Below are 12,714 nucleotides of genomic sequence, written 5' to 3' on the forward strand. Positions count from 1 at the left end.
TCAAATGGATGCAGAAAATATAAGAAAACTTTCTCTTTCCAAAAAAAGGAGGAAAGACCTGGTTGAGGAACATAAAAGTATCATATTAGTCAAAGAATTCCCAAAATTACCACCTGAACATGAGGATATTTTGTCGATGGGACCCAAGTGTGGGGATGAGGTAAGGAAAGGTCATAAAATAAGGGCCATGCTTAGATGAATTACGATATTTTCTTACGAATTTAGGAGTATGGCTTATTAACTCCAATTGTGTGCTCCAGAAAGGAGAGAGACAGAAAAAGCGAGGATGGGGAGAAAAGTAAGGAGAAGAAGAAAGAGCAGGATGGATAGAGTAAGTTTGACTATGGCTAGGCTGTGGTTGTTTTTGTCTAGTGTATTGCAAAGTAATTCAGAAGTTAGGCAGTAGTAATTATGATACTAGCTAGTATATTTAAGAAGGTAAAGGGGGCACCTGGGTGGCTCAGTTGGTTAAGCGTCTGACTTCAGCTCAGGTCATGATCTCACTGTTCATGAGTTTGAGCCCCGCATCAGACTTGTGCTGACAGTGTAGAGCCTGCTTGGGATTCTCTCTCTCTCTCCCTCTCTCTCTGCTCCTCTCCAACTTGGACTTACTCTCTCTTTCAAAATAAATAAATAAACTTAAAAAAAATCAAGGTGAAGATATGATTAATGAGGGCAGAAGCAAGTTAAACTATGACAAAACAAAGAAAATTTAATGGTATAAGGGTCAAGAAGAGAGTAGAGGGGCACCTGGGTGGCTCAGTCATCTAACTGTCTGACTTTGGCTCAGGTCATGATCTCACAGTTCATGAGTTTGAGCCCCACCTCGGGTTCTGCACTAACAGCTCGGAGCCTGGAGCCTCCTTCAAGTTCTGTGTCTCCCTCTCTTTCTGCCCCTCTCCTGCTCATACTCTGTCTCTCTCTATCAAAAATAAATAAACATTAAAAAAAGGCAGAATATAAAATTGAATATATCTTCCAATCATTAATATTTTTAAAATAGTAGTACATGAACAAGAATTGGAGGATATTATTATTTTTTTAGTTAATTTGAGAGAGACACAGACAGAGTAAATGGTGGAGGGGAAGAGACAGAGGGAGAGATATAGAGAATTTCAAGCAGGCTCCACACTGTCAGTCCAGAACCCAATGTGGGACTCAACTCATGAACCATAAGATCAAGACCTGAGCCAACATCAAGAATTGGAATCTTAACTGATTGAGCCACCCAGGCACACCAAGAATTGGTGCTATTATAGTAAAATAGCAGTGTGGAGTATAAACTAGTAGGGTTTTTTTTCTTATTAAAAATTTATTCTAATGCTAAAGGATTTCATTTTTAAGTTATGCAGACTGAAGGTTGTATTGCCAGGGGCTGCTGCCTTTCACAGAGTTCCTCCGGATTCATTCCTATAATCACGTCCTATAGGACCTAGTGGTGCCAGAAGGCTGCTCACCTTCTTGCAGCCTGTGTTATATAAATTCACTCACAGATGTGTTCTCACCCAGCTGGTTAGGTGGCATATTAGATCAGTGAATCTGACTTATAGGCACACATTCTAAAACCCTCATAGAATTTCTGAGAAAGAGAGGAATTACACATCTATGTTTTTGACAAGTTTTATTCTGCAGGAGATTCAAGACCTCAAATCATTTGAAACTTCAAAGTCACATTTAAATAGTCGGTGGTGTGGTCAGCTTAGATAAGAAATTGGTATTAGGGAAAACGTGTAGCAGAGACATGTGGAAAGGACAAATGAGAAGGCTCAAATAGGAAATCCCTTTGCCTTTTCATCATTAGAGTTTCACCGTAAGATTTACTGGGAATGGAACAGCATTAGGAAAAACAAGGAAATATGCAGAATGTGAACAATTAAGAAAATGTCAAGTACAAAGGGCCAATCCTTATAAAGAATAAATAATTGGTGAAGCATTTATTCCTTCAGCACCCAAGGGGAAAATAAATCGAAATGGAAGAAATAGAAAGGAACATGCTCAAAAGCGTCTTGGCAATCTAAAGAACAGCTGGCTTTAATTCAGCTTTCCCAGAAAAAGAGAGGAAAGATTTGGAGCTTACCCAGCTTGTCTGCCCAGATTAATTTAGGCTTCATACATTCATTCACTCATCAAACCTCTACCAAGAGGCCACCCTACATCAGGTAGGCAACATGCCAGACCCTGGGAAGCAAGTTCCCTCTCCAATCGTGGGCCTCTTCTCTGCCTCTTGCATTCTCTCCTCCTCTTCCTCATTTTGACACAGTAACCCTGCACTGGGAGAAAAGTGTGCAGTCCAAGTCCACACCTTTCACTTGTTACAGCACCTAGAATAATCTGTAGAAATAGAATGTCAAAGTCCAATTTTTAATACATCAATTATGTTAATATCACTTTTGGGGCCCAAAATGAGCCACTCCTGCCTGGAAGGCCATATCAGCCAGCCAAAACTTAGATAACTTTTGTGTCCCTGTAAATGTTCTGCTTGGCCAGAAAAAGAAATGCAGAATATCTAGTCAACCAATCCCCAAATGCCAAGCCAACTATGGGCTCTAGAGATACTTACTATTTTGTTCCTTCTCAACCCAAACAAGGTTGACTTGTATGAGCTCAAACAATCAGGTGTTTTCTATTTTTCTCTTCTTTGTCCCTTATTCTTTATTCTACAAAATCTTCTTGCCTTCCATCCTGTTTTGTAGTTCTCCTGATGGAGACTGTTCACTTCATGATGTGTTCGATAGTTTATTCATGTCACCTAAATTGTTGCCCTTAACCATTTTTTAACAAGTGGAACAAAATCCTATTTCTTAGTCAATCAAAGAATGACTCTCAAGAGGTTAGTTACTTTATTTTGGACCTAGTGTTGAAGAGAGTACTAAGATACCAAAGGAATTAAGGAAGCCTAGTCCCTGCCATTGAAATTCTTCCAGTGTACAATTTAAACAACTAGGGGACAATACAAGATTATTTGTAATTATGGGGGAAAAAACACTGATAGCCTAGTAAAAGAATATTAGAAGCAGCCCCATATTCATACATTTTTGCCCATCTTTCCTAGTAAGTTTGACATCATTGGGGCGCCTAGGTAGCTCAGTTGGTTAGGTATCTGACTCTTGGTTTCAACTCAGGTCATGATGTTCTGCCTGGTTCATGAGATTGAACCATATATTAGCTTCTTTGCTGACAGCATGGAACCTGCTTGGTATTCTCTTGCTTTCTCTGCTCCTCCCCGACTCTTGCTCGCTCGCTCCCTCTCTCCCTCTCTCTCTCCCTCTCTCTCTCTCTCTCTCTCTCTCTCTCTCTCTCACAATAAATAAATAAACTTAAAAAAAAAGTTTGACACTGTCAAAGACTAAAAAAGAAAGCCCCTGACACATTTTGGTTATCAATGCTGAACACCAAAGCAATCCTTGGCAACGATTACCATTCTAGTATTCATGTTGTATCTACCAGGATATTGGGCACACCTATGCCTGGTATCTTCTTTCTGTGCAATGAGATCAGGATGTGTCTGACTATTTCAAATACAGGATCAGAATGTCTTGTAACACAACACATTGATTAGTGGAGTGTTGGCAACTTTGCAATATTGTGACCCTTCCCAAAGAGTGAGTTTCATTCTGGCAGATTCAGGATATAAAGAGCTGGCCCTAACACCCATGCCTTAGGCTCTAGATAACTTCCTTCCCGCACTCACTCATCCTTTGACTTTGAACATACACCCACATAATCATAAAAGTACAAACAAAGCCTCAAATCTGGTAAGGGGACCCCAGTCTGATTCAAAGCCTTGGCAGCCAGTCAATTCCTGATACTCGAGATTTTTTAAAAAATCCCTTTGGTATATCTCTCTTTTGTGCCAAACTAGATACAAGATGGGAAAAAAAAGCCTCTGATTTCATGCAAAAGTACACCTAACCTAGTTACATATAGATGAAAAAAAATCATACTATGATTTGAAAGAATACATAGTTAGAGCCAAATTTTAAAGCAACAGCTAGAGTTGGCCTCAGAAGGATTAATTTAGAATCCAGAGGTAAATGTCTGATTGCCCATATTTCAGGCTAGCCATGACACCTATCCCCATGGTAAAGTCAAAATGATCCACCTAATCTCAAATGAGGCCATCACACTGTAAGTAGAGAAATTCCAAATGCAGCGTTCTGAAGATCATAAAAGCATGAATACTAGAAGTTGGAAGGACATTTGAGTTTCTCTCTTCCAAACCTCTACTTAATGTATCAATTCTCTCCAAGACATTCTAGAAAAAATGGTCATCAGCATTGTTTGAACATGCAAATGATTATCCCACAATGCAATGTTTTAAGTAACAATGATATTACTGGGTTCCTCAAATGATATATATCCCATTGAATTTTTTTCTCATGCAAGTGGTAAATAATAATCTTTTTTTTATATTTGTAGACTCTATATCCCTAAATGCCAAGAATTTAGAAGCTTTCTTACCCTGCCTTTTATGACATGATATGTTTGCTCAGCCCATCCATTCATACCAAGTAGGGAGAACACTGGTAGGAAAAAGAATATCACAAGTATTAATATCCACTTTCCACTTCAAAAATAAATAAAGAGTCCATCTATGTTAAGTTGGAACCATTCATATTGATTGTATGCTGCCTTGAATATAGATTATTCTCCTTTATCACTATCTCCATTGAGAAGAATCATAAACTGCATGATTGAAAAACTAGATGATTCCTTGGAAACCATCTACTCTAGCTTCTACAGAAGTGGATATGGAGACCTAAAGACAAAAATGGAAAATGTATCAGAAGAAAGAAATGTAGGGACGCCTGGGTGGCTCAGTTGGTTAAGTGTCCGACTTCGGCTCAGGTCATGATCTCACCATCCATGAGTTTGAGCCCCGCATCGGTCTCTGTGCTGACAGCTCAGAGCCTGGAGCCTGTTTCAGATTCTGTGTCTCCCTCTCTCTCTGACCCTTCTCTGTTCATGCTCTGTTGCTCTCTGTCTCAAAAATAAATAAACGTTAAAAAAAATTTTAAAAGAAAAAAGAAATGTAAAGAAAATATGGCAGTGTCAGACAAATGTTGGCTTACTCTAGAAATGTGAGCCCAGAAAACTGGTAAGTTCTATATTTGCAAATCAGCCACCATAAACTGAAGAATACAAATAACACCAAAAGAGCTAACAATAATTTGCCAAGCAGCAGTCTCAGTATTTCACAGGTATTGATTCATTTAATCCTCAAAAAATCCTACAAGTTAGGCTCAAAATCTACCTTATTTTATTTTATTTTATTTTATTTTATTTTATTTTATTTTATTATTGAGAGAGCGTGTGCATGAGTGAGGGAGAGGGGCAGAGGGAGGGAGAGAGAGGCTCAGTCCCACAACACTGCGATCATGACCTGAGCTGAAATCAAGAGTTGGATGCCCAAATGACTGAGCCTCCTACACACCCCACTACCTAATTTTAGGGATGAGAAAACTAGGGCTTAGAGAAATATAATTTCAGAATTTATGCTTTTAAACTCTATCCCATGACCATCTATACATACTGTGGTGTAGTACTGAATTTAGTTCTGAGATCCTGATATCCAGTGCAAAAAAAAAGTGTTTGCTTTAGCGTTTTAATTATCCAACAAATTAAATAAGCTATTTCTTTAAAAGTGAAAAACTTCCAACATCAAAATTCAGAACAAGTAAATCTTTCAGGCTTTAGGGAAGAAATAATGGACATGATAATGGTCAGTAAATGGTGTACATTTTTTCATGCATTTCTTGTATAAGCCTTCAATCGAAGCTGAGGACAGTGTTGATCTGGAAGCCAGTAAGATATTCCACAGTGAAAAAGGCACAAATAATGAAGAAACAGCACAGGGGTCCCTCTGCTTCTTAAAGGGATTTTTCCTGTCTTGTCCAGCTTGGTTTAACTTAAAAAGGAAGCCAAATAGACCAGAGATCATACAACTGAATTAAACATTCCTTGTGCTGTTTCCTATTCAGTAAAATGAGAATACATGGTGCAATACAACATGTGGAGGTAGCAACACACGAATTAAACCAAACATCCTTCCTTGAATAGGGTTCAGTTGCATCTGTGATTATTCCCCTCAACCTTGCTTCCTTACCCTGTTGCAGTATCCACAGTTATCCCACTGTGCCCACACACTTCTTTTCTGAGTTCTATATATGTTGCTGAGTCTCCAGTACATGGGATCTCCAACACTAATGGAAAAGTCAGCCTTTGACAGCTAGTTGTATCCAATGAGATTTTCTCCTCTTTTCTTTTTGTTACAATGGACAAAGTTCTCCGGCCAAAGCCCAATTTCCCAAATTGTGTTCTGATTCCTTCCCCTCTCATCTTTCAGAAATCTGTTTCATCCACCAGCCCATCTCTGTCATGATCTTCCAGGTTTTCTCTATAGGATCCGTCCCTGAAACATGCAAAGATCACTTTAAAGTCCTCTCTTCACCCCATCTTCTTGTAGTTGCCCATGCAAGTCTCATCTCCCTGTCATATCCAAGTTTCTTAAAGAGGTATCTACATACTTTCCTTTCTTACTTACCCAATTTTGAACTCCAATCTAAATTACTCTTGCTATCATCATTAATCATGGTTGTTATTTTCCAAGGATAGCCCCCAAACAATTCTGCCAGATCTTATGCAAGTATGCTGCTCCTCCAGTCTACCTCCAGTAGGAAGGTAGAGTTTAGTACCCCTTCTTTTGACTCTGATCTTGGCCTTTAACTGCTTTGATTAATATAATACAGTGGAAGGGATGCCTGACACGTTGACTGTGCAGCTTCTGCTTCTGCTTCTGCTTTTTAATCTTGAGCTCTCTCTCAGAACACTATCTCAGATGCGAGCCACCATGCTATGAGAACCCCAAGCCACATAGAGAAGACACCTGTAGGTACTCACCTGCCTCAGGGCCTACATTTCATCTGTTCACTCTTCTTAGAGGGCTTATCTACCTCCCTGGTCCATCTCTGGCCTACTCCACTTATCCTTGAAATATAAAACTAAAAATTATTTCCTCAGAGATGCCTTCATTTGAAGTATGCCAACTCAAATCAGGTACCAATATTATAACTTGTCATCAAACATTGTATTTCTAATTCATAGTTTTCAATTTATTTAATAGCTATTTTATTCAACAATTTTTAATTGTTATTTTATTCTAGAATTATTTTTAGTGCTTGTCTTCCCCAATAAACATGTAATCCTCAAATTTGTATTATTCACCATAATGGTAAGCAGCTTCTAATATGGCCTCCAATGATGACTAACCCCCAGTAGTCACACTTTTGCCTAATAGCTTCCCCTTGAGTGTGAGCTGGGCATAGTAACTCATTTCTAATCAATAAATATGGCAAAAGAGATGGAATAATTAGGTTGTAAAAGACTATGACTTGTGTCTTCTTTGCCAATTCTAATATATTGGCTTCTCAAGTTACACACATTGATGAAGCAAGTTGCCATGTTGGTAAGACCCAAATGGCAAGGAACTGAGGACAGCCACTGGTCAACAACTGTTGAGGAACAAAATCCTGCCAAGAATTCTTTGTGTGAGCTTGGAAGCAAATCTTTCCACAGTTGAGCCTTCAGATGACTACAGCCCAGGGAATACCTTGATAGAAACCTATGAAATAGAATACCCATCTAAGACTTGCTCAGATTCCTGACCCACAGAAACTATGAGATAATAAACATGTGTTGTTTTAAGTCACTAAATTTTAGGGTAATTTGGTATGCAGCAATATAATCACTGTGTCTCCTACACTAAAATAATAAAAATTAGTATTTATAATGTTTGAGGCAATGTACTAAGCATGCCTTATGTATTCACTCACTTAATAATCACAATAACTAAGGAAGTATTATTATTTTCTCAATTTTTCACATGATAAAACTGAGGCAGAAAGACTGAGTAACTACCAAAGATCACTCAGTTAAGAAAGGATTAAAAGTAGTGCTTGCTACCTCTAATATCTGTTAAATAAATGAGTAAATAAATTGGTGTCTCTGTTATTCTACAAACTACAAAAATTAATATTTTGGGGGCTACTAAAATGTTTTCAGCACTTCATAAAACTCTATGAAACTGATGAATGAGTATGTAATGGTCTCTCACTGTGTACTAGCACTTTTAGGTGCTGTGGTTGACATATAATAGGTACCACTTAATCCAATATACATGGTAGATATTATAAGTACTTGATACTATTTACAGTCTAGTCAAGGAAATCAGGCAGAAGAGGCTGGTCAATGTCCATGATTTATGGCATGAGATTTATGGCCAAGATATGTGAATCTGACAATTTTATTGATCTAAATTACCAACTTCAGCTACAAGCAAGCCACTTTTCCACCTTAAATAGCTAATGGGCATTTTATAGGGTACCTCCTGGTTCCCCTTATATGTTGTACTGTGTAATGCCAGCTCCTTCCAGTTCCACACCTGCAAGCTGGGTCATGTGCTTCATGTCAAATGATTTCCTTGCTATGACTTAGGTGTGGTTTCCAAAGAAAACAGTTCCAAAATAGGGCTTGACTCCAAAGACTAAGACATGCCTGTTTACACATCTTTACTTTACTCCTATGTGAAGCAAAATTGAATTCCCAACAGTGGTCATTTCAAAAGTTATATTTGAATAAAATGGAAATGGGTGGGACTAAATTCTTAAATATTAATCTTATCTTACCTCCTGAAGTTCTGTGGGTGTTCAGGCAGTAATGTAATAACAAATATGCTGATATGTGTCTAAAAGGAATGTTACATGACCATGAGTCATTATGCCCATCACTTTAAGGTGGTTTGAGTAGCTTACAGGAAGTAATGTGTGTCTCCAGAGCATAAAATTGGTCTCAGAGTAGGTGGGGCCTATGAAAATACTGATGTAATATAAATATTATATTTCTAAACTATTTACAAGTTTGCCCCCCACCCTACATTAGAGGTCAAATCTACCTCTGAGAGGTTCAACATGGATTTCTAGAATATTCTTTGACTTTTAGCACTTTTGCCATTCAATTAATATCTGAAATGTGTGGGAACAGCAGCATAAGGTCATCAAAAGAGCACTTAGCTTGGAGTTCATCTGTGGGATTTTCATTCAAGTCAGTTCACTGGGCTTTAGTTTGTTCTGAAATGGGAATAATCTTAGATCTGTTTTCTTTTAGGCTTAGCCTCCTTGCTATAGTTTGAATGAATTCCCAGTGGTAAAGAAACTAGTCCTTTCCAGTATGTCTTTGGGGCAATATCACTCTAAGAGACAACATCAGAACTATCACCCCCACGCCCACTCCAGCTTGCTCAGAGATTTTTCATTATCCACACCTCCCTTTACAGTTACATACTGGTAACTTCTAACTTTCTGGGAAATAAAATATAACTTCTCTGTTCCAAAAGTTGAAGGACCACTTCCCTTAACAACAAAGCCTACAGGGAAGGAATGTCGATACCTAAGTATAAATCAGCCCTATCCCTCATTTCTCATACTACTTCTAAAAAAAACCAGGTTTATTCTAACTTTTAGTGAGGATGGTTTAAACTAAGAATTGCCTACAATGGCAATTAATATTTATTAAACAATACTTTGATCTTCACAATAAACCTTCACAATAAATATAGAATACTATATGGGTATTCTCAGACACAGAGAAGTTAAGTCATTTTTCTAAGGTCATATAACTCATGTTAACAGAGTTAAGATTTGAGCCCAGTTTCCCTAGAGCAGAGACTTAACCATACTTGATTCTAACTCATAGAAATATCTTCTACTCTTCAGTCTGCTATTCCAGGCCAGGGCTGACTCTGGCCTAGATGTAAATCAGGTCTTCAAATTTTTTTTCAGCACCTTTTCCCCACCTCAGGCATCCATTTCTTTCCCACCCTCCATTAAGTGTTTTTTTCTAGAATAAAATCAGTCAAGAAATGTAAGTCACTACCTTGCCTTAGGGCATGTTTGCCTTAGGAACACCTTGCTCTTGATAATGAGGATGGCTTCAGAAGGTGAGTAGTACTTATATCCAAACATAACAAGTTGGATACATTAAACATCTACAGCTTTATATATGTCAATCATATCCCAATAAAGCAGTTTTAAAAATACCTTGCTTTATTTTGCAGCATAACGCTTGCTCAAATATCTGCCATTAGACATCTGTGAGCAAATGTAGAAGGGAGAATGAGATAGAAATGTGTAGGCCAAGCAGAGGATTTTTCTTAAAGCCTCAGAAAGCACACCATACAGAATTTCTGACTCCACTCATGTTCTCTTGCCCAAAGGTAGCTGTTTTTTTTCCTTAATAAAGAACGGAAATTGCATCCAAGCCTGTTTAATTCAGCTTCGTTATTAACGTAGGACTCTAAAGTATACCCAGAAGCAGATAAATAAAAGATGATTGACCTCCTTGAGCACACATATCACTACCTCACTGGAGAGATGGAGCACACATACTAAGAGAGGAAACAACCAAGTAAAATGCTGTTTAGTTAAAGAATTAAAAGCAATACTCAGTTATATAATGTGCCAAAGTGACTAATTAAGGCAATAACTGCTATCAGAGATTTAGGCACCCGGGGCACCTGGGTGGTTCAGTCAGTTGAGTGTCCGACTTCAGCTCAGGTCATGATCTCACAGTTTGTGGGTTCAAGCCCCACGTTGGGCTCTGTGCTGACAGCTCAGAGCCTGGAGCCTACTTAGGATTCTGTGTCCCCCTCTCTCTCTGACCCTCCCCCACTCACTCTCTCTCTCTCTCAAAAATAAACATTATTTTTTTAAAAAAGAAAAAAAGATTTAGACGTTGGAAAAATAGGTTTATTCTATAGAATTTGGAAATATTTCCAGAAAGAGGGATGACTTGATATAAGCATTAAAGGATATAAAGAGAAAATAGAAACATTAAAATTGGAGAAATAAAAACAATAGTGCAGAAGTTAGTACAAAAACCTCATCAGGTTGAAACAAAGCATCTATAGTTCTTCCTCTCTCCTCTCTGCCTGTTCAGTTACTCCATGAACATTCACTGAGCTTCTATTTTGTGCTATTTGACACCACTGTATGAAGGCCCTTCATTCTGAGAGTTTATATTCTAGTGGGAAGATAGACACATAAGCAAATGGAGGAATACAAATTCGGATCGTGATAAATGCTGTGGGGAAAAAAATGGCACAATGGGATAGAGAGTTACCAAGGAAAACTCTTATGAATTGAATTGTGTCCCTGAAGAATTTATATATAGAAGTCCTAGCCCCTAGTATGACAGAATGTGATTGTATTTAGAGATAGGCTATTTAAAGAGGTGGTTAAAAATGAGGTCACCAGGGCAGGCCCTAATCCACTATGACTGGTGTCCTTATAAGAAGAGGAAATCTGGACACAGACACACAGAGAGAAGACCATGTGAACACAAAGGGAAAAGACACCCATCTATAAGCCAAAGAGGGAGGCCTCAGAAGAAACCAACCTTGCCAGCACCTTGATCTCAGACTTCTAGCTTCCATGAGTTTGAGAAAATAAATTTCTGTTGTTTAAGCTACGCAGTCTGTGGCTTTTCATTACCGCAGTCCTAGCAAACAGAAGCCTACTTCAGTTTCTACAGTCAAGGAGGACTTCTCTCAGCAGGTAACAGGTACTATCTGGGCCGAAACCCAAAGAACATTGTCCCCAACAGAGAAAAGGACATGTATAAGGCACATGAAACAGAAATATCAAATGACAGAAAGAAAGCCAATATAACTGTGGCACAGTGAATGTGAGTGTGTGTGATAAATACTGTCTCCTGGAGAGCACAGACATATTCTCTCCTGTTTCACAGGGATGGTATACAAGTAAAAATAATAGGACCAGGAGTGGGAAGTGTGGTCCTTAGAGAAGGACTGAGGACAACTCTCCCATCTTACAAGGAGGGAAGGTAAAATATGTGTGAGCAGATACATATCAGTTTTACCGATTATTATTATTTTTTTTTAATGGAACGCTTCACGAATTCGCGTGTCATCCTTGCGCAGGGGCCATGCTAATCTTCTCTGTATACCGATTATTTTTAAAATAAAATGTGAAGCAAGGTCATCAGCTGAGATAGTTAGAAGAGAAACAATGCCACCTCAGTCAGTGAGAAAGTTAAGCTGTGAGAAGTTGTCAGGACTGACAGTCTGTGCTGGGTGCCCATTCAAGAAAGGTGGTTACAATTTTAAAGGGAGAAAGTCATCATATTAGCTTGATTTTCTCCAACAATGCTCAGCTGTGATCAGGTTCAGGGTAAGCAGAGTTGAGTTTAACCAGGCTTGTTATGTTGCTCATGAGTATGACTGGGGACAAGAGAGTAAAGGGGGTTTTCAAGAGTGTGTTGATAATACCAGGCCAAGGAATCTACAAGTTCCCCTTTTTTTCTTCCTATGTGGGTTTGACCTGCTAAGAGTTCCAGTAGCTCTTAGGATAGGATCGGGCCTAATTATAATAAGTCTTAAATACCCAGAATGGAAAGTAGACTTGATCCTGGAAAAAATGGGTAATCATTCATGATATTTTGAATAAAGAAATGATAAAATTTTTTAAAAATCTAACATGATTCATAGAAAAAGGAAACTAGGAAAAGATATCTCCTCTCTTGAGATTTCAGCATTTGTAGCAGTCTATTTACATGTGAGTATGCACAATAGGAAAGCAATGCTATCATTAAAGAGCATCTTAGTAAATCAATTTTATCCACTATGCAAGGTTTAGTAAA

The 12,714-nt window shown here is 38.3% G+C and overlaps 1 pseudogene; it reads right to left on the minus strand.

The window, feature by feature from the left end:
* Positions 1-11,950: 11,950 nt before the first annotated feature.
* LOC115509475 lies at positions 11,951-12,042 on the minus strand (annotated as a pseudogene).
* Between the last annotated feature and the right edge of the window lie 672 nt (positions 12,043-12,714).

This window comes from Lynx canadensis, chromosome A2 (assembly GCF_007474595.2).
Source record: "Lynx canadensis isolate LIC74 chromosome A2, mLynCan4.pri.v2, whole genome shotgun sequence".
Classification (NCBI taxonomy): domain Eukaryota; kingdom Metazoa; phylum Chordata; class Mammalia; order Carnivora; family Felidae; genus Lynx; species Lynx canadensis.